Below are 19552 nucleotides of genomic sequence, written 5' to 3'. Positions count from 1 at the left end.
TTTTTTTTTTTTTTTTTTTTTTTTTTTGGTACCGGAAATTGAACTCGGGTCCTTGAGCTTGGGAGGCAGGCCACCGAACCGCTGAGCTAAATCCAAGGCCCATGACCAAGTTTTTAATGCTAGTAGAAAAGTCAAACAAGCACTATTGCATGCTCCAACTAAGAACGGGAATTTTTGCAATTTTGGTCATCTCTAGAATTCAGGTTTTTCATAATAGTGCCGTATATATGTAAATATGAAAAAATACAGATTCATTATTTTTTATTTGTTTCTTTTTTTTCCATTTGTTTTTAGTATTAAAAATAGCTACTGAAAGTTTCTGTAAGCTACTCTTGAGGGTTTGTTGTCAGAAATAGAAAAAGATAAAGAGGGAAGATAAAAGAGATTTCATTTGCAAATCAAACTTAAACATATAACAACTTCCTTATTTTTTTATTACATGTTTGTAGTATATGATATTTACATTCCTTGTAAGGAATCGAAAAAGGTGCACAGTACAATGCAATTCCTCGTTTTATATATCGTTCGTCTTCCTCTCTTTCCCCTCCATCCATCTCATGACTCCCTTCCACTGTGTGGTTTGGTTTTTTGTGCATGTTTTTAATACTTAATGTTTACTTTCCTTGTGTGGAATCGGTACATGTATGTGATACCTCTTCATTTCTTTCTTTTTTTTTTTGTTTTTTTTGGTACCGGGGATTGAACTCGGGTCCTTGAGCTTGGGAGGCAGGTGGTAGAACAACTGAGCTAAATCCCGGCCCTAACTCTTAATTTCGTTTTGCATCCCCTTCTCACTCCGCCACCCCTTCTGTCCCTTGATCTTCTTACCCTTTGAGAAATTTCAGCATTTTCTTTGAGTGCTAGTTTAAAGTCAGAGTGAGAGTAACACATTAAAGAAACATGAAAATGCCTCATGTTTAAGAGATTAAATATTGTGAAAATTCAAGATACTGGATCCGTTAAACCTTAAGTCAATGGATACAATGCATCTGTTTTAATTGTCTAAATCAAGCAGTGCAGAATTGTAGTTTGCTACTTTAATAATTTATATCTTCCTAATCTTGATTTTTTATTAACTTTTAATGGACTACTTAATATTTTGTATGGTTTGGCCTTTATGTATTTTACTGATGCACTGAATTGATTGAATTACAAAGTGAAAATTGAAAATTTCATATACAAAATGGGAATAAAGTTATTTGTGTGTCATACGTCAAATCCAAATATGTGTAATACATTACATTTGACTCAAAAAACTGTAAATCATTATTTAAAAAAAAATAGAAAGGAAGAAAGAAAATTCCTGTTATCCTGATTAAAGTGTTTTGACTCTAAAAATAATTCAGCTTATATCTATAAAAACAAGGCAGTATTTTAGAACCTGAAACTGTTAAGTAGATTAGCAAATTCAGAGAATATTGATTTATTGAATAAACTTGTAGCAAAAGATATTCAGGTGTTTCATAAACTCAGTAGAATTCTCATGTCATGAAATATAGCCTTTAAATTTTTATATACTTATATACATTTATAAAATTTTAAACAAAAAACCAATATGGAACATCCTTTAATATTTTATTTGAATCAGTATTATATAGGAATGCTTAAAAATACATATGATTTTGGTCTCTGTAATAAGTGAGAGAATCGAAACTTCTTTATAAAAATAGTATCAAGTTATCTATTAATATCATTGTAAAAACATATGGCAAATCAAATAAATAACTTTCCCCCTATTATATTCTCAAAATACTAGCAATAATACTTGCTCTCATGATTGTTAGATTTAATGAACTCCAGAATTTGTGAAGCATATATTTACTTATTTTTATTGTGGTTTAATAATAATATCAGCAACAATAATATCTCCAAATCATTAAAACTTTGTAACACTTGCATTACATTTGGTATTTTACTGAGTAACTTTATATCCTTGGTAGATGATGTGTCAAAAATAGAGAACATAAAGAATTAGTTGCATTCTTTTGCAATTAGAAAAAGTTGGTCATTTCTGAAATTGTACTTCAGACCTGCAGTTTAAAACTAGAGTATGGTCTCTCCAAGTTTATATTAGCTATTCTACAAGAAACTAGAGACATTTATAGCTAAACTGATGCACACTGAGGCCATATTCCTAAGGGAAATAAATAGGACACACATGTGTAAATACCAAACGGTTTCTCTGGTGTTAAAAACTAAAAGTGTAAACAAGGATCAAAATGTATAAATGATCATGTGAAATAGAAAGAAAAGGTCTAAAAGAGTAGGGGAGGTGGGAAGGGTAGGGGAAAGGAAAGAAGGGAAAAGAAAAATATGAGAAAAGGAAAATATGGAAACAAAGTTTGTAAATAGAAAAGGGTAGGTAGGGTAGAAGGAAGGGCAGGGGAATGGGGAAAAAATAAGAATCAAGATATATCATGTAAAGGTATAAGATCCCATTGATGAGTGTAACTATTGTATACTAACATGTACCAATAAACTTAAGGGAAAAAACTACTAGAAAGAAATTAGAAAATGAATTTCAGAATTTAAAACAACACATAACAGCATGACTGAAATTATTCTCTTACTTTTCAAAAATCCTCTTCATCTGGCATTTTTAAATAGATGGAAATTTGCTGTATACATTATTCATTTTTTCTTAAACTGACATTTCGAAGACTGGCTATTCAGTTTTAAGGTCGTAGAATGCTGTCAACTAAAACTATCTGTTAACTCTTCAATTAATACAGTGAGAGAGTCATTTCAGTCAAGGACCTCAACACCAACAATGGGCTGTATTGTGTGTGTGTGTCATGGTATTCAGATCTTCTTCCTGTACCACACGAGAATATGAAAAGAATGTTTACTGGGTAATTATACTTTCATCTAATCAAGTACTTGACATTTTACAGTGTCCTTTCATAAGACTGAGAATTGTATATTACAGAGGAAAGACAAATATGTAACATTAGGGAGCGACCAGATTTCATAAATATAGTAGATTAACTGACTTTGAAGCCTTCATTTATTTCTTTCAGTGAGTTACCGACTCTTTCATGTGGCCCTGTTAATCTTCTTTACTAGGCTTTTGGTACTCCAATCTGGCTCAAGGCTTATTCAGAGGCAGCTGATGCGGAAAACATTAATGTAAAGCAATCTGCAGGAACTCGAGTGTAAAGCAACTTTCCTCACTCGTTCTACCTTTATAGACCTCCACGTTCACTGTCTAGTCTTGTCCTTGCTTGCACTTGATGTGTGCGTTTCAGAATTTCCTCCCAGAGTGCTCCTCATCGATTCCTTCCCGCACTCCATGCCATTTACAAGGAGCACACCAATATCAATTAGCCGAAAAGTGCTTGTTATTTTTTGACCTTTAAAAAGGCCACATTCTCCATTTATTGTTTCAAACGTGTACTTGACGGTATTATTTTTCCTGGTGGAGGGTCATGGGTTGATTCTCATTTGATAAGCAGGCATTTTCCTCGCAATTTTGTAGCCCAATAAACAATTTGCAATTTCAATTTTTCGAATAAGTAAAAATGCTTCTTGACTTCTTTCTGTACTGACTTTTAATTTTATACTATGATGTAATGATGGTTGAAAATCATTTTAAAATTATTAAGCTCACCCAAATCACTCAAAACAATCCATGCTACAGTTTCCTTGCCCCTTTCCATATTCACATGATCATGCTTTCTGGTACATTCTACACGAAATGCTGTTTACTATTTCTAGAAAAGTAAACATTTGAATTAATAAATTGATATTACCAAAGGATAAATTTTTTCTACTTATTTTAAGAGTATCTACTTGGTTTTAAATTTACATTGATATTTTACTTGTGACAAAAATGACAATGTGAAATAGGAAGAAAAGGGCTAAAGGTGTAGAGCAAGTGGGAAGGGGAAAGGGAATAAGGGAAAAGAAAAAACATGAAAAAATAAAAAAATGGAAATAAAGTGTTTGTAAACGGGGAGGGGAGGAGGGGGTGAAGGGAGGGCAGGGACAAGGGGAAGAAATGAGAACTAAGACCTGTCATGTAAAGGTACAAGATCCCAATAATGAATGTAACTGTACTGTATACCTAAAATGTACCAATAAACTCAATTAAAAAAATGAAGTTCATAACAGTAACCTTTGACAATGTACACTTGACTCTTTCTGATAAAAAAGGCTGAATGACCCAGTATATTTCAGGTATGTTAATTTTTGTTTACTTTGAAATATATAAAGCTTCTATCTCTATATGTCAAAAACAGTTGACCATCAGTGATTTCATGTGGCTCAAACTGTGACTTATACTAATTTCGTTATCATTGTTTCTATCTAAAATACTATATACCAAATGTCTAATGCCATATATTTTGTTGAGAAATCTTTTAGGTACACTATGTTTCTGTTAATATATAACAAATGGTCATACATTTAGTGCCTTAAAACAATATCCATTTATTAGCTCAGAGTTCTAGAAGAAACTCCCTTGGTTCTCTTAGTATTGTCTCACAAATCTGCAATCAGAGTATTGTCCTTGCTGGGCTTTTATATGGTGGATCTGGAGATAAACTTCCTTCCAAACACATTTGGACTGTTTTTAAAATGATAAGGTATGATCAAAATATATGTTGTGAATACTTAAGTTAGAAAAATAAAGTTATTACAGTAAAATACAAATTGCCACTAACTTCCTTCAAAATACTTCCACTCATTTCAAATACATTTATATTATAATTAATGCCACTTTCTGAAGCAGTTTTGGAAGTTCTCCTTCGTATTTCTAAGATTTGTTTAAAATATGCAGACTACTGCTTTCTGGCTCCATGCAGCGAATAGCTCATAAAATAAAGACAATACAATGTGTCCTCATCCACCTTTTCACAGGATCACCACCTTATTACATGTGGCCCTTCCCCGAAGTCAAAATGACTATGTAAAGTTAACACTTTGAATAACTTTCAAACATTTTGACAGCAACCACAACGCAAGTAAAGACACTAACAAAAGAGGATCGCTAGAAGAAGTCACTCATGAAACAGAATTGCTTCAAAGTGATGGGATGTATTCAAAGCAAGAGAGAATATTTAGAGGTGGTTACTGGCAGTGTATTTTTTACTGTGCTTTGTGTGTGCGTGGGGGGGTGGTACTGGGGATTGAATTTAGGTGCTTTGGAACTAAGCTACATTCCCAGATCTTCTTTTGCTTTGTTTTTCTCTTTTGAATTTTGAGACAAATTTTCTCCACGTTATCCAGACATGTCTTAATCTTAAGTAACTCCTGCCTCAACATTCCCTGAGTGAGCCTGATAACAGGCTGTACTATCATGCCTAATTTGTAATATTTTTAAAATTTAAACATTCGCTACATTAAAAAAAAATACAGTTCCCTGTGATTACAGCTCTGCTTCTCTTTACTAGATTGCTTTTAGTCAGGACCTCAGCTTCTAATGGCTTCTAGATATTGACCATATTTTTGTCATGTAACCACTCTGTCTTTGGAAGAACATTAAATTTTTGTGTTTTTTCAATCTCTGATTTTGCTACCTACCATTAGCTGAAGAATGTTCTCTTAATAAAAGAAGAGAGTTGCAATTGGATTAGATGAATGTTTTGTTTAATATGACATAATTATCACAATGATATCTCATCATATTTCTGGTTTTAAGCACACAAGAAGGGAAATAGCTTATCCAATAGTGAGTGTCAACAATGTGGTCTTATAATTACTGATCTTTACTATCAATTCAGTTGCCCCATGAGTTTCTTATTTAAGTAGGTAACACTATTATCAAAGTTTTTTGACAGCAAAATTATTGGAATGGATTCTGGGTAGTTTACTCAGTTTGAGGATTTCAGACAAACCTTCACCTCATCCTACATGCTTGCTAGACATTTCTGATGCTATCCTCTTTTTGTTACTGTCACGGCATTACTTCTAACCCTTACCAGCTACATTATATTTATTCTCTCTTCACATTTCTGTCAAACACCGATCAAGTTCATGAAACGAAACAAGTCATACCTCTATAGTAAACAACTTAAAGCAGTGATTTTCAATTGCGATGAAGCAACAATTATAGCAGAATAAACTGAGATTTTTGTCTAACTGATTCTCCCTTCGTGCACCTTTCTCTTAATTCTTAGATTCTTATACCACCTTGGTTTAGTGATTCTTCTTGAGAATAATTGTTTAATGGCTCAATGATTTCTAAGTGAGGTTTTAACTTCTCACTTATAAGATCTATAGTATAACCTCAAAGATTTATTTTATTTCATTTTGAGCTTGAGATCCTTTATATTGCCCTAGCTGTTGTCAAACTCTGGGTTCAAGCCATTCTTTCAGCTCTGCTCCTCAAGTAGCTAGGACTTCAGGCTGCCTCGGCCACATTAGTCCTAGCTTCTCAGAAACTGTGTTGACTGGTGAGACACAGAAATTATGAGATGATAAATGCACAGTTTTACAACTCCTAATGCTTAAAATTTATTGTACAGCAATGAAATAAAAACTATTACAGTTTCAAATGCTACGTGTTGTCTTCTGCATGTACTGATTATAACTTAGGCATTGTTGTTTGAGCACTACCAAATAAATACCAGCAATATACGACTGAATACCTTCAGAACTTCCATGTATTTAAATCTTGACAGTCTACTTACTGAAATTTATCTGCCTACTAAAACATTCTTTGTATTAATAAATGGATTTTCCCCACCTCATGCCCACCTTGTAATTTCCCATTGGTTCTTATAGCTCTGTCCCACTTTGTACCTGCCTCACCACATGGATTTGCTTCATAAAACATCTTTGAAAAGTTGGGTGAATGGGCAACCCACTTTCTGTTGCCCCTCCTGTCTGTCTTAGACAGAAGCTTTCTTTCCTTTAATAAATTTTTCTACTCCTACAATAAATTAAAATAAATAAATAAAGAAATATAAAAAGCTCTAAACTTCACTGACCCCAACCCAGCACATATACTTTTTCACTTTCTGGTTTTAGTTCTTGTTTACAATTTAACAATTTCTCTATATCTGTTTAGACTTGATGCTATTGTAATAGTTTAATTATATCACGTGTTTATTTCCAGAATAACTGCATATCACTTTGATTACAGGTATTTACATAGTATCAATGAGAAAAAAAAAACTTCTTAACTTCAAACTCTACTTTTATTTTTTTTTAATTACATCAGTAGCCACACATAATATGAAGCGAATTTAGATACTTGTTTTCTGAGACATGATTCAAAATCTTCTCATAAGTCTCAGAAGCAGTCATTCACTAACCCACTTCCATTAAAAGTAATGTTTATAGGCAAAAGAGCATCAAGAACAGATGTTTATACTTACACTATGAATGGTGACAGACATAAAAACTGAGCTGATGGTATTGAGCTCATAGTGAATTTATGCTTTTCTTGTATACACTTGAAAAGGTTTTGCAGTTGTAGATATTAAAAAGTGCAGAAAATACACAGATCTCCCCTCTATAATTGTAGGAGAGCAATAACACAATATGGCTATGCTTTTAAGAAGCTCTGGTTCTTAAAACTCAAGTTCTCCCCATTTACAAAAGGGCTCTTCCCACTGCCTATTCAATCATGCAGGTACATAACAGATAGAAAGTTTAGTGGGAAACTTAGATTACTGAAACTGTTTCTTCAATGCAGAAAAAGGAAAACAGACCAAGTTAACTAGATACCTGAATATTCTCAGATGAGAAACTAAAGGTACATATGTTAGCACATGATTTAATAACATCTCCACTGGACTTGATTATAGCTGCATTTGCTGTCTATTAAAATTTCTCTTCCCTGTACTGAAACTCAATCTCTATTCTCCGTCTGCCAACTTAACTTTCCAGCTTCCAGAACTCCACCCTCACTTTACCTTTCTGATACCAGACACCCCAAAACAGTATTTTCCTTCTGAGAGAAATTTTGCATAACACCTGGATTTGGCCTTTTCGTCGGCCTAGTGAACAATAATATAAGTTTAGGCTAATCTGTATGTATTCACATAATTACAGCCAAATTTTACAGGAAATGATTATTTCATTTCTTTCCTCCAAGCATGACTATAACATTCTATTTCAGATATTCTTAATTTCTGCCACAATCTTTCTCTTCCTGGGCATGCGGTAGTTTCATTCTGAAATGAAAGTTACCTTTGATACAAGCTAGTTACTTTTATAGAGGCAACTCCAGTTGTGTATTCAATGTTAAAACGATTGTCTCACTGAAATTATCCTGTGTCAGCTATAAAGCCTGGGAGTAATACTATCTTTGGAGAAATTTTATGAATCTCACACTGTCTCCATGCTAATGTCACACGCTTTGTCATGCTCGGAATCCTCAGTTGTCTGCTCTTTAGGCGAGCCTAGATGGTTTTAGAAAATACTGCTAAGTATTTCAGTTGGATGAAAATTGTAATTTGGCAAGAAATTTGGCACTTTGATTAACCATTATATTCCACTGTTTTCTGATAATATGCAAATTTTATTATTGTTGCTTTTTCAAAACTATGCTTTTTTCAAATTGCTATTATGAACCTTATGTGTGTTGAATTGTTCAGTTTTCTTTCTATTTACTTTTGAAAACTTTTTTTTTTAACCTTGGAGGTTTTACTACAAGGTACATAACTAAGATATGACTTACTATTCCTAAAATGTCTTGATTGCTTGACTATAAAATTTCCATCACTTTTTGAAATTTATTTGCCATTTTTCTGCTGAAGGGACAGCTGAATGTAAAATCTGAATCTAGAATAGAAAGTAATGGAAGGCAAGGAAGACTAAGAATCGTGCATTCAAGACGGGCACATCGCCAGGATCCATATTCATTCCAATACAGTTCTTCATTTAATATTACTTCAGGAAGAGATTTCAACAGAATTCTAAAATAGTTGCTCTCAGAATCAACATAAACGTTGCCTGTAAGCAAGCAAAGACTGTGTGTTGTGGGTAGATATTCCAGAGGGCCTTGGAAAAGCAGTTTGTATCAATTGGCTATATATGGATCACTTCTACTTCCAGGCTAGTGTATAACCCAATTGATGAACCTGAAGCAAGCGTAGAACTCCATCCAAACTCAGGAAACATTATTACCCTCTGTCTGGTTAATGCTACTCATTGGATAGTGTGAGAACTTCAGTGGGAGGAAATTCCTGTATGTTCAGCTTTTCTCACTAATTCTTACCTCCTCACCTTTCCCAATGTGTTGATTTATTACAGTCTACTTGTGTGTCGATCTCCAAGTCCATTTTTTAGAAAACAGTCTATAACACAGATTCTCAAAATAGCCAGACACCATTCTGGATCTTTGCCTCCTTTTCTTGCCCTGGTCCTATCACACTAAATTGCCTTACTGGCTTCCTAACACGTTTCGATTATTTTTTAAAATAACATAATTCAGATCCTCTAACAGATATTATTAACAGGGTTTTCAAAAAGTGACCTATGCTGATCTGTCATTCTGCTGATAAAAGTAGTATTTTTGGAGAGCAATTTAAAATTAAATTATAGAGTGGGGATCATTGTCAAGAAAGACAAAACTTTGGTCTCATTAATTTTTAATATTATATATGTACATTTAGCATTTTATGTTAATGTAACATTATTTAATTACCAATTGTTTTGCCCCATTGTTTATTTTCCAAGTATCGTATTGTTTCCAAAAGCAAACCTTAGAAACTGCAATTAATAAAATTGTAAAAACATTGAGTTACAGTTTTAGGATGCATACATGTTTTTACAGCAATGTTTATATCTGTATATATTTTTAATCTCTTTGTTTCTCTTGTGCTCACTTTCTTTCTCTGTTTTATATAATATTTTTTCCTTTCCACATCTGATTTACAACACTATTACTTTGCTTCAGGTATTACATTAAAGTAAGTAAAATAAGAAATGTTCTGTTTATGTTGGCTGTTTTAAGATTTAATTACTTGACTTTCTCCTATCTGCACCTGCTGAGTCTGTGTGTAAAAGTAAACTTACATTTGATTTACAATTCAGTCTCAGTCTTAAATCCATAAACTCTTTCTATAAAGCTTAACCCATAATTAAATCTTTAGGTCATAATACTTTAAATTTATAACATGTTTTCTATAAATTTTGGTCTTTTCTTTGAGACATTTAAAAATAGTGCTGTTTTTATATCTCTGTGTCTTCAATTTCTTGTCAATATTCGATTTCTGTACTCTACTTCATGAACACATGCATATTATTCCAACTTTATTTTGAGCAGAAGGATCTACTTCTATGTCAAGTATGGTTGTGAATTGAAAGTTTGCGATGAGATGTCAGGGAGCTTATATATTTTATTCAATGCTCTAACAAAGTATTATACATGCTAAAATAATTGATAATTTGATCACTGAGTAATATTGCTTTGTTCTTAGTGCTTTGCTATTGATATTGATGGGAGCTATAGTCCAACACAATTTTATTCAAAGACTGGGCATGTTAGCAAAGTATTTTTTTATTAAAATGAATTGCTTTAGGCATTAACAACTTTTGCAAATTTATATTTTGTTGATATATGTGAGTATATTTCTTCGTATCAGCATAAAATTGCCATTGCATATTGTTATGTAACACATTGACTTGCTTGATTATCTATATCTCAGTGTTTTTTTCCCCCTTAATCTCACACAAGGTGGAATTGTCCCTTATGCATTGATTCTTTGCCACATTTCATAGACTATTGCATAAATATCCAGACTCCATGATATTTAATAGGAATAATCAGTCATATATTTTATTTGTAGTTCAATTGCAGTGAAGAAAAATTTGCTACCATGTACAAGAATAAACAACAGTCAAATTTAAAATGATAGCACATATTTACTTCCAATAATAAGGTTTCATAATTTTGCAGTTCAACACTACTTACAACAAACTATAAAACTTTCATTAAACAATGGCTTTAAAATATGTCAGTAAATAATATGCAAAATATCATAAATTAAATATGTAACCACACAAATACATAATTCCAGTATCTCTCTTGTTTGTTACTTTTGTAAAAGCAGAAAATAATTGGTAAAAAAAATATTGTCTATTTTTTTCTCAAACACTTCCCACAGAAGTAGTCTTTTAGGGACATGAACTACTTTCCAAGTTGTCAGTCACAACACTTTTACCAACTGAAATTTCTATGCACAAAGCGGAGTTTTAGTTTTCTAATTGCTCACATCAGTTTTCTTGCAAATTACCTTTAACTATATCTGTATCAGTTATGGAAAAAAAACTACCTATCAAATGATTTTGCATTGGTTAAAGAAATTCTAATGCCTGAAACAAATTCAGTCATGCACAACCGTAACATTTCAGTCAGTGACAAAGCGCATACATGATAACAGTCATAAATAATTGTTTCCTAGTGGATTTGAAGTGACTTTAAAGTCATTTTAGTTTATGTAAGTAGAGTATGACATACACATAATACAAAAATTTGCCTTTCTCTTCACCTGATGCATGACTGCAGTTTCAACATGAGTGATAATGTAATCACCACATATCATGGTACAGATAATGTCTGTATTGGTCTCAAGAAACTACCTCTTAAAATCATCTCAGTTTCTCTATATATTCACTTTCACTTTCTGTATTTTCAGTTCCTTGAAGTAACTGTCTGAAGAAATTAGGGAATTCCAGAAAATTTTCAATTGTGTAGTGTTTTCAATATCATGATAAAATGTTACGACAGCTTGGTTCTTCTCACCTGGGGTATGAGTCTACCTCTATCTAGCGCATTCGCTCTACGTATAGTGCAGCCCAGCAGTCAGTTACCTACCTCAGTTAGCTGATCAGTTGTATCAGCACTGGAGTTAGTAACTCCACTATGCTAAAAAGAGGGAAAATGCTTAATTTATGTGAAAAGGCAAAGGTATATCATTTTGTTTTTATTTTTACTGTACTTCAGATAGTAATTAAACCCAGGGACTTTGCACTGAGCTACATCCCACAACCTGTATTTATTTATTTTAATTTGAAACAGTCTTTCTAGGTAGCTAAGTTCTTACTGAATTAACTTTCCAGAGTTCTGGGATAGCAGGCAAACTGATAAGAGATTTTGAGAGACCGCTTTCACGAGTTTTTATTATTATATATTGCTAACATTGTTATGTTTTGTGTTAGTGCTTTTTAAATAGGTTGCTGGGCCCAATTTGTAAATTAAACTATATTACAGGTATGTATGCACAAGAAAATACATGGTGAATCTATGGAACACAGTGCTAACCATGGTTTTAAGCTTCTTCTGGGAGTCTTAGAATATTTTTTCCACAGACAAAGTGATACTTCTGTAAGTATAATTTATGTAACATGTATAATGGTCCAAAGATAAAAAATAATTTCTCACTCATAAGATGTCCCTACTAATGTTCCTTACCTGTAATCTATTTTCTCAAAGTTTTTATGACTCCCCAGTCATACCAATTTATTTAAGATAATACTCATATATAAACATTATCTGCACAGTATAAATAAAATATACTTTTTCTCCCAATTTTATTTTTGTGTGGTTCCTGGTTAACTTACAATTATATTTCTATGTTATATAAACAACTACATATTTTTATAAAATTGATTTGAAAATAATTTATTAGAAATAATAAAAACCTTACTTTATTCTTCATCATAATTATATAATTATCTTTCAAGACAATTTTTCATGTGGACTCATACTATTTTTGGCATTATTTGCTTTCAGTAGAGGAATATTCTTTATTATTTTTCAAAAAGGCAGTGACAAACTTTGGAAGTTTGACTTCACTTTATTTTTCACTATAGATTTTTGAAAGTATTTTTCCTTTGAGCATTGGACACATTACCCCTCTGCCTTCTGTGTACCATTGTTTCTGATGACAAATCATTTGTTAATCTTACCAGGTGACCATTGTTCCCTTGCTGCTTTCAAGAATTATTCACAACATATTTACTGTGAAATTCCTACTTAAGCATGTCTATGCTTATAATTAATTGACACTCGTAGATGTATAGATTAATATTTCCAGTGATCAGTGTTCAAGATTGTTCTCACCTGATGTGTCCTCTTTCAATTTTTTTCTTTTTCTGATCCTCTTTAACAAAGCAACCATCTAATGGGTTAATGTATATCATCAATGAGTTTGTCATTACTTTTTTAACTGTCACTTCTGTTTTTAACAGTGTGCTAAAGCATAAACTACTTAATGCTTATTTATTTATTTATTTATTTATTTATTTGTATTTAAGCAAAATCTTGTATTTGGGTGTGTATTAGAGCTTTATTTTTTTAATGGCTTGCTTCTCCTAGGCAAAATCTCTGAGCCATGGCTCTCTTGCTGAGATTAGGAAAAACTGCATGATTTTCCTAATTAATGCCACTCCTTAGGTGCAGATAGTTTAGTGGGTAGGAGAATGAAGCTTAAATCTCTATTTGCCTATTTTGGTACAGAACCCACAACTTCCAGAAGAATTCCAAGTAGAAAAATTAGCACCTTGGTATTTTTATTGGTATCTTACCTAAAATAGAACTGCTGTTTCAAAAGTGGTTGGTGGGCAAAGCATGGAATCTTCCTTGCTTTAATTTATCCACCATAATTTAGCCTCAAGAATAAGTAAATTAAGTATAATGCCAAATGCTGATGTCTTGTCAATACCAAAGAAGAATTATCTGACTGAGAGTTTGGGGGAGGCATCCCTGGCATATATAATGTACCAGTCTTGAGTGGAACTTCTGATTTACTAATGATATAATTGACAATATGAAATGGGAAGAAAAGGGCTAAAGGTGTAGGAAAAGTGGGAAAGATAAAGGGAAAAATCCAGTCTTGAGTGGAACTTCTGATTTACTAATGATATAATTGACAATATGAAATGGGAAGAAAAGGGCTAAAGGTGTAGGAAAAGTGGGAAAGATAATAAGGGAAAAGAAAAAAATATGAGAAAGTGAAAAAATGGAAATAAAGTGTTTGTAAATGGGGAGGGGAGGAGGGGGTGAAAGGAGGGCTGGGACAAGGGAAAAAAATGAGGACCAAGACCTGTCATGTAAAGGTGCAAGATCCCAATGATGAATGTAACTTTACTGTATACCTAAAATGTACCAATAAACTCAGTGAGAGAAAAAAAATTTAAAAAATAAATTAAATTAAATGACGCAGGTCATGTGTGAATGATGTAGCTCAGTGGTAGACTGCTCACTCACAGGTAAAAATCTAAGAGCTGCAATAAACAAATTAATTAAACAAAAGGGTGGTGTGGATTTTGTTTGATACTACAGACTACTGTTCCTACTGAATTTTTGTAGACTTTTTAAGTATGTGTTTCTTTTCTTAAGGTTCTTCAATCCACTTCTAAACAATAAAATAGTTCTTTTTTTTTTTCTCTTGTAGTTTTAACCTCTGTTAGTGGGGTATTAGTCTATGGAATTCTTATATCACAATGCAAATGCAATTGCTAAACTCCTTTAAAAGTACATTTTACAGATGTTTTTAACATCTGGAGTTATAACTGTAGTTAGTTTTACCAGAGCTCTACCTGTAAAATACTTCATTAATATACAGAGAAACTTGGCCCATTGGCCCTTACAAATTGTTTTTTTGTTTTTTTCATTGTATTTAGCTTGCTGATTGCTAACAGTCCAATTGTACTTATGCTATAATGAAGGAAAGACAGAATATTTATGACATATTATAACCATGTTTTCTGTTTTAGCTCACCTGTAGATGTGTTGGGAAAGCTAGTTTAAAAGTGTTCAAACATTTTAGTTTGTTTTAGTAATTTTTCCAATAAATGCTTCACTTTAGGAAAACATTCAACTTCCAATAAAATATGTAGATTGAACATCTCTTCAAAATGTATCATTTTGAAACTCCTTGTTGAATAATAAGAAAATAGTAGAGCTTGCACAGAAAAGATGAAAGTTAAATTGGAAATAAAGTTCAAGTGTTTTAGAACAATATAGAAGATGGAAGATTGAATAATATATAATTTATTAAAAAAGAAATATGAATAATATGATGTTTCAAATTCACTTGTACTATAGAATAACTAAAGTTTTCAGGATTTTTGAGGCATTAATTACCATGGAAAACAAAAATAAACAAGGGATTTAAAAAATTATGTGGCTAAGTGAATAGTTTGCATACTAAATTGAGGGCATATATGCCAAACTAATTATCTCATTCTCTTATTGATGCCATTTTAATACCTTCATTCTACTAAAACACATCGCATTCCTTGATCTATATGGAAAATGAAAATAAAAATTTTATTCTCCTAAGAAATTTAGTCTAAGAGATAGCACAATCATAGGAGTGCAAAGTTACCATGTTTAGAAAATAAAAATACAAACTTCTTAATGAAGTTTTAATTTCAGGTACATACCAATAAATACTGTGAAATACTGTGAAAATGTAAAGCATATAAAATTTTTAAAAGAGCATTTGTAGAGAAAACAAAACCAATGCTATTTATTTAGGAATTAATAAGTGTTCTTATCTTCAAGAATACATTAGAAGCTAAAGAAAGATGATATTCTGTTTCAGAGTTATGAGGAAGGGTAAATTGTTTTTAGAGTACTACCTGTGAGGAATAGTAATGGTATTTCATAACCACTAAAAAGCTTCTAAAATTTTATATATATTCTAAAATGTATGTATTAGCAAAAACAGATTATCACCCATAATAAAGACATCATTATTTCGAACAAGTAAAAATTCTATATAGCAGGAAAGAGACTAAAATCCCATAAAGATAATTAATTATAACACATTTATGGAAAATGACTGAGTCAGTCTGGATCAGAAGATAAAATCCTCCAAGGAGATCTTCAGGAAATTAAATTTAATGAGTAAATTATCAGATGCATTTAAATATTTGGCAAATATTTTTGAAAGGTTTCTGATAGCTCTGTTGAGAAAAACTATGGGTGGGTAAATAAAAACAGTACTAATGTAGAAATAATGAACTCTCTACTTTTGCACAAAATGAACTCCCTACTTTTGGAGTAATAGGACTACATGTCCTCTTCTATCAGAAACAAATAAGAAAACATACTGAACACAAGAAAACAAAAATGACACAACTTTTAAATAGTCTAAATTATATAATGCTACATCAGCAATAATATCAGGTGAAATTGAAATGATACACAATTTCTATGTTATTGTATGCATGCCTCCCATGTTATATGAAATTAAAAGAACATTTTTAGAAGATAGAATTGCTGACATGTTGAGTCTTCGTGCACATTTAGACCAAGGAAAGACAACAAACATCACTCTTCTTCAATGCCCACCTGTGAAATCACTTTTTAGCTCTATTGAAAATTCAGCTGCATTTTTGATAAAACTAAAATGGGGAAGGTGGAAAGGACCCATATGATTGATGACATGGAACTCCAAAAGTGTGCTCCAGGTGAAGGTCCCGCCAGGTAACTGGCAGTGCTGGACAGGACTGCTACTCGTAGATGCATATGCCCTCTGGACACACAGGAAGATCCTAAAGAGAAACCTCCACAGGGCGATGTATCCATGCTCATTTGTTGCTCCAAGTTGCTCTATTCAGGTAAATCATCTCTGCCTGGAAAAAAAAAAAAATGAGGAGGATTTGGTTGTTGGAAAGTCCTTGCACTTATTCTTTCTTTTTCTTCATGTAGAGAAGAAACAAATTAATTTGAAAAATCAAACTGAAGTGTTTTATCATTTTTGTCATGCATTTTCGTCATGCATTTTATCACTTTTGTCTACCTTTCATGCAATTATTTTATTTTTTCATATAGGAGGATGAAGTAATCTTTTTGTAGTTAGTTGCTTTAATTTGGCTTTGTTGGCTTTTGTTCTTAGATAAATTTGAATTTGGCAGTTCATTTATGGAATTTTAATATTCAAAGTCAGTTAAACATCTGTCTAAATTACTTCTCATATATCCAAGAGTGGAATGTAATTCCTCATTCTGCATCGCAATTAGATTTACTGAAAGAGTTTAACTTGATAGTACTTGCAACGAGTATCTAGGATTTTGTTGTTGTTTATATTATTTACTTTTTCAAATGATGCAACCCAATGCCCTATATAATTGAAGGCAAATATTACAACACACTAAAAAACATATAAAAAGTAAACTTTAGAGGGTGGTAAAGAAATATTCATTATTTTGAATGATAATTTAGAAAATTCCCTGATAGAGTTTTCAGTTGTTCTTTCAAGGTAATCATTTCCTCTCTTGCATGTGTGTGTTTGTGTGTGTGTGTGTGTGTGTGTGTGCGTGTGTGCTCATGGATGCCTTTAACACACTTGTTCAAATATATTTCTGAAACTTTTGTCTTGGCCACTCTGATGCATCCAATAGAATGATTATCAAAGTTTCAAAAAGAAAATCTTATAAAAGTAATAATGCCAAGCTGTGTCTTTGAGTTCCACCTGAAGGGGAAATATTTTTCTCCAATGCACTATTTTATTGAGCTAGAAATTTAATTTATTTCTACTAGAATGGCATTCAGATTCTGGTTCTTGTCCATAATGCCCTGGTTCATCCATACAAAATATGATTTGGGAATTTTTCCATTCAAAATCTTGACATAAAAATTTTTAGAGAATCTTTAGTGGTGCCTTCACCTTCATAATTACTTATTAGCTATGTGAATACTGGAAATTACTGCACTGTCTTCTCTGAGGACTTCAGATATTCTATATATTCTTTTTTAATATGTCTGCTTATGCTATTTTCTAATAGTGATGTTTTATGAAGTCATAGATTTAGCTTCATTATATCTCATTTCTAGCATGGCGTTTGCAGGTATCAGATGATCCAAATGTTGACAGACAGAGAAATGAGTGCATAGAATCATCATTTCTTTCAAGTAGCTGAGAAACTAATATGTGTTTATTTTGAAAACTCAACACCCTAAAAATAAGACTTTTGTTGTATAAATCCACTAGACTCCATTTATTATGTCATCATGTTTAAAAGTGCATGATAGATTAAATGTTTGAGTAACTTACTTTTAAGAAGAATTTCATTTGCCTAAGTACTTTAGGCTGATTAGGGATTAATTTAAACTGCAAAATAAAGATCAAATGCATAAAATAATTAGTCTTATTTTATAAAAAGCAAAATATTAGTATGAGATAAGATTCTACCATCTTGACATACGTTGTTTGAGTACATTGTTTCCTGCATCTTAATTTATATTTTATTTTCCCTTAGATTGGTGTTTCAAATAATTCTTCTATCATTACGTGTGTTAGGCTGCTTTGTTTGCCAGAGTTCTTCAGCCACTGGCATTATTGGACAGTGCTTAAAGGGAAATTATCATCAACATTTCTAATTTTATTAAATTTATATCATATCATAGATGAACTGAAGTTGTAAGGCCTAAAATTTTAGTCAATTTTACAATCTTATACTCTTATCTATAGCATTTATCACATAAGAACCTGCTATTTATCATAAACAAGATTTACAAAAGAATCACTCTATAAATTTTCTCTTTGTAGGAATATTACACTGAAAATTTAATTTTAAAACAATGAACACTACAAATAGCTGAAAAATTACAATATCTCCCTTTAAATTTTAAAGGAATGCACATTTTCCTTTGATATAAGACACATGATATAAAATGAGCAATCTCTGAATTCATTGCATGAATCACAACTTTACAAATAACAACCTATCAATCAAAACAAAATTCTCCTTTGTTATTATTGTCTGTTTACAGCCCCATAAAGGATTAGATTAGCGATGAAAGATCACATATTTTGATGCTGACACCAAAAGATGAATATCCAAAGAATTTACACTTCAGAGAGGTAATATCCTGCAGATAAGAGCCTGACATCTGAAAACATGATAATGATGTATGACAATTTGAAGTGTGGGGTCCTGACTGTGTTAAAGGCAGGGTTCATGGAGTTGTAAGTCATTTATGCTAACTGGCTTGTCAGGATGACATATCTTGTCAAAGAAAGGTTAGAAAGCAGAAACTTGCACTAACTGCAGACAGTTTTGATATTTTATCAATATTTCCAAACCACTGGCTTGATTTTTTAAAATTTTTATGCACTAATGATGAAAGAAACATAATTTAAATGTATTCCAAAGATTTCATAAGCATAGTAAACATTTTATCTAATCCAATTTTAAATATTATTTGTTGTCTGCAGAAAATGTTTTTTTTTTTCAGGAATGTAAACCTCAGTGACAAAATCAAATATGAATGTTATTTTATTTTAATTTCACAAAGTCATATGTGGACATACTATGATTTAAACATATTTGCAGTATTTTAGTTTACTTTGAATCTTCAAATTGGTAAAATATAAGAAGAGTATAGAATAGTTGATGGTGAAAGTAAATTATATTTTCCATTCAAGGAGAATAATGGTCCTGGCCAAATGCACTGCTAATTCTGCTAATTTCTCTACAAAAGAATCCTGATCCAATGCTAACACTTTCTACTTTTTCAGAATATATGTATATAAAGTTTTACTTATAGATTCAGAATTATTTGTCATGAGATCAGTATTAAATGTTGTAGAGAAGAAGTATATCTGATTATGTATACTCAATCATATGCCATATCAATACA

This window comes from Fukomys damarensis, unplaced genomic scaffold (assembly GCF_012274545.1).
Source record: "Fukomys damarensis isolate Sample0158 unplaced genomic scaffold, DMR_v1.0_HiC HiC_scaffold_12, whole genome shotgun sequence".
Classification (NCBI taxonomy): domain Eukaryota; kingdom Metazoa; phylum Chordata; class Mammalia; order Rodentia; family Bathyergidae; genus Fukomys; species Fukomys damarensis.
This window is presented reverse-complemented; position numbering follows the sequence as displayed.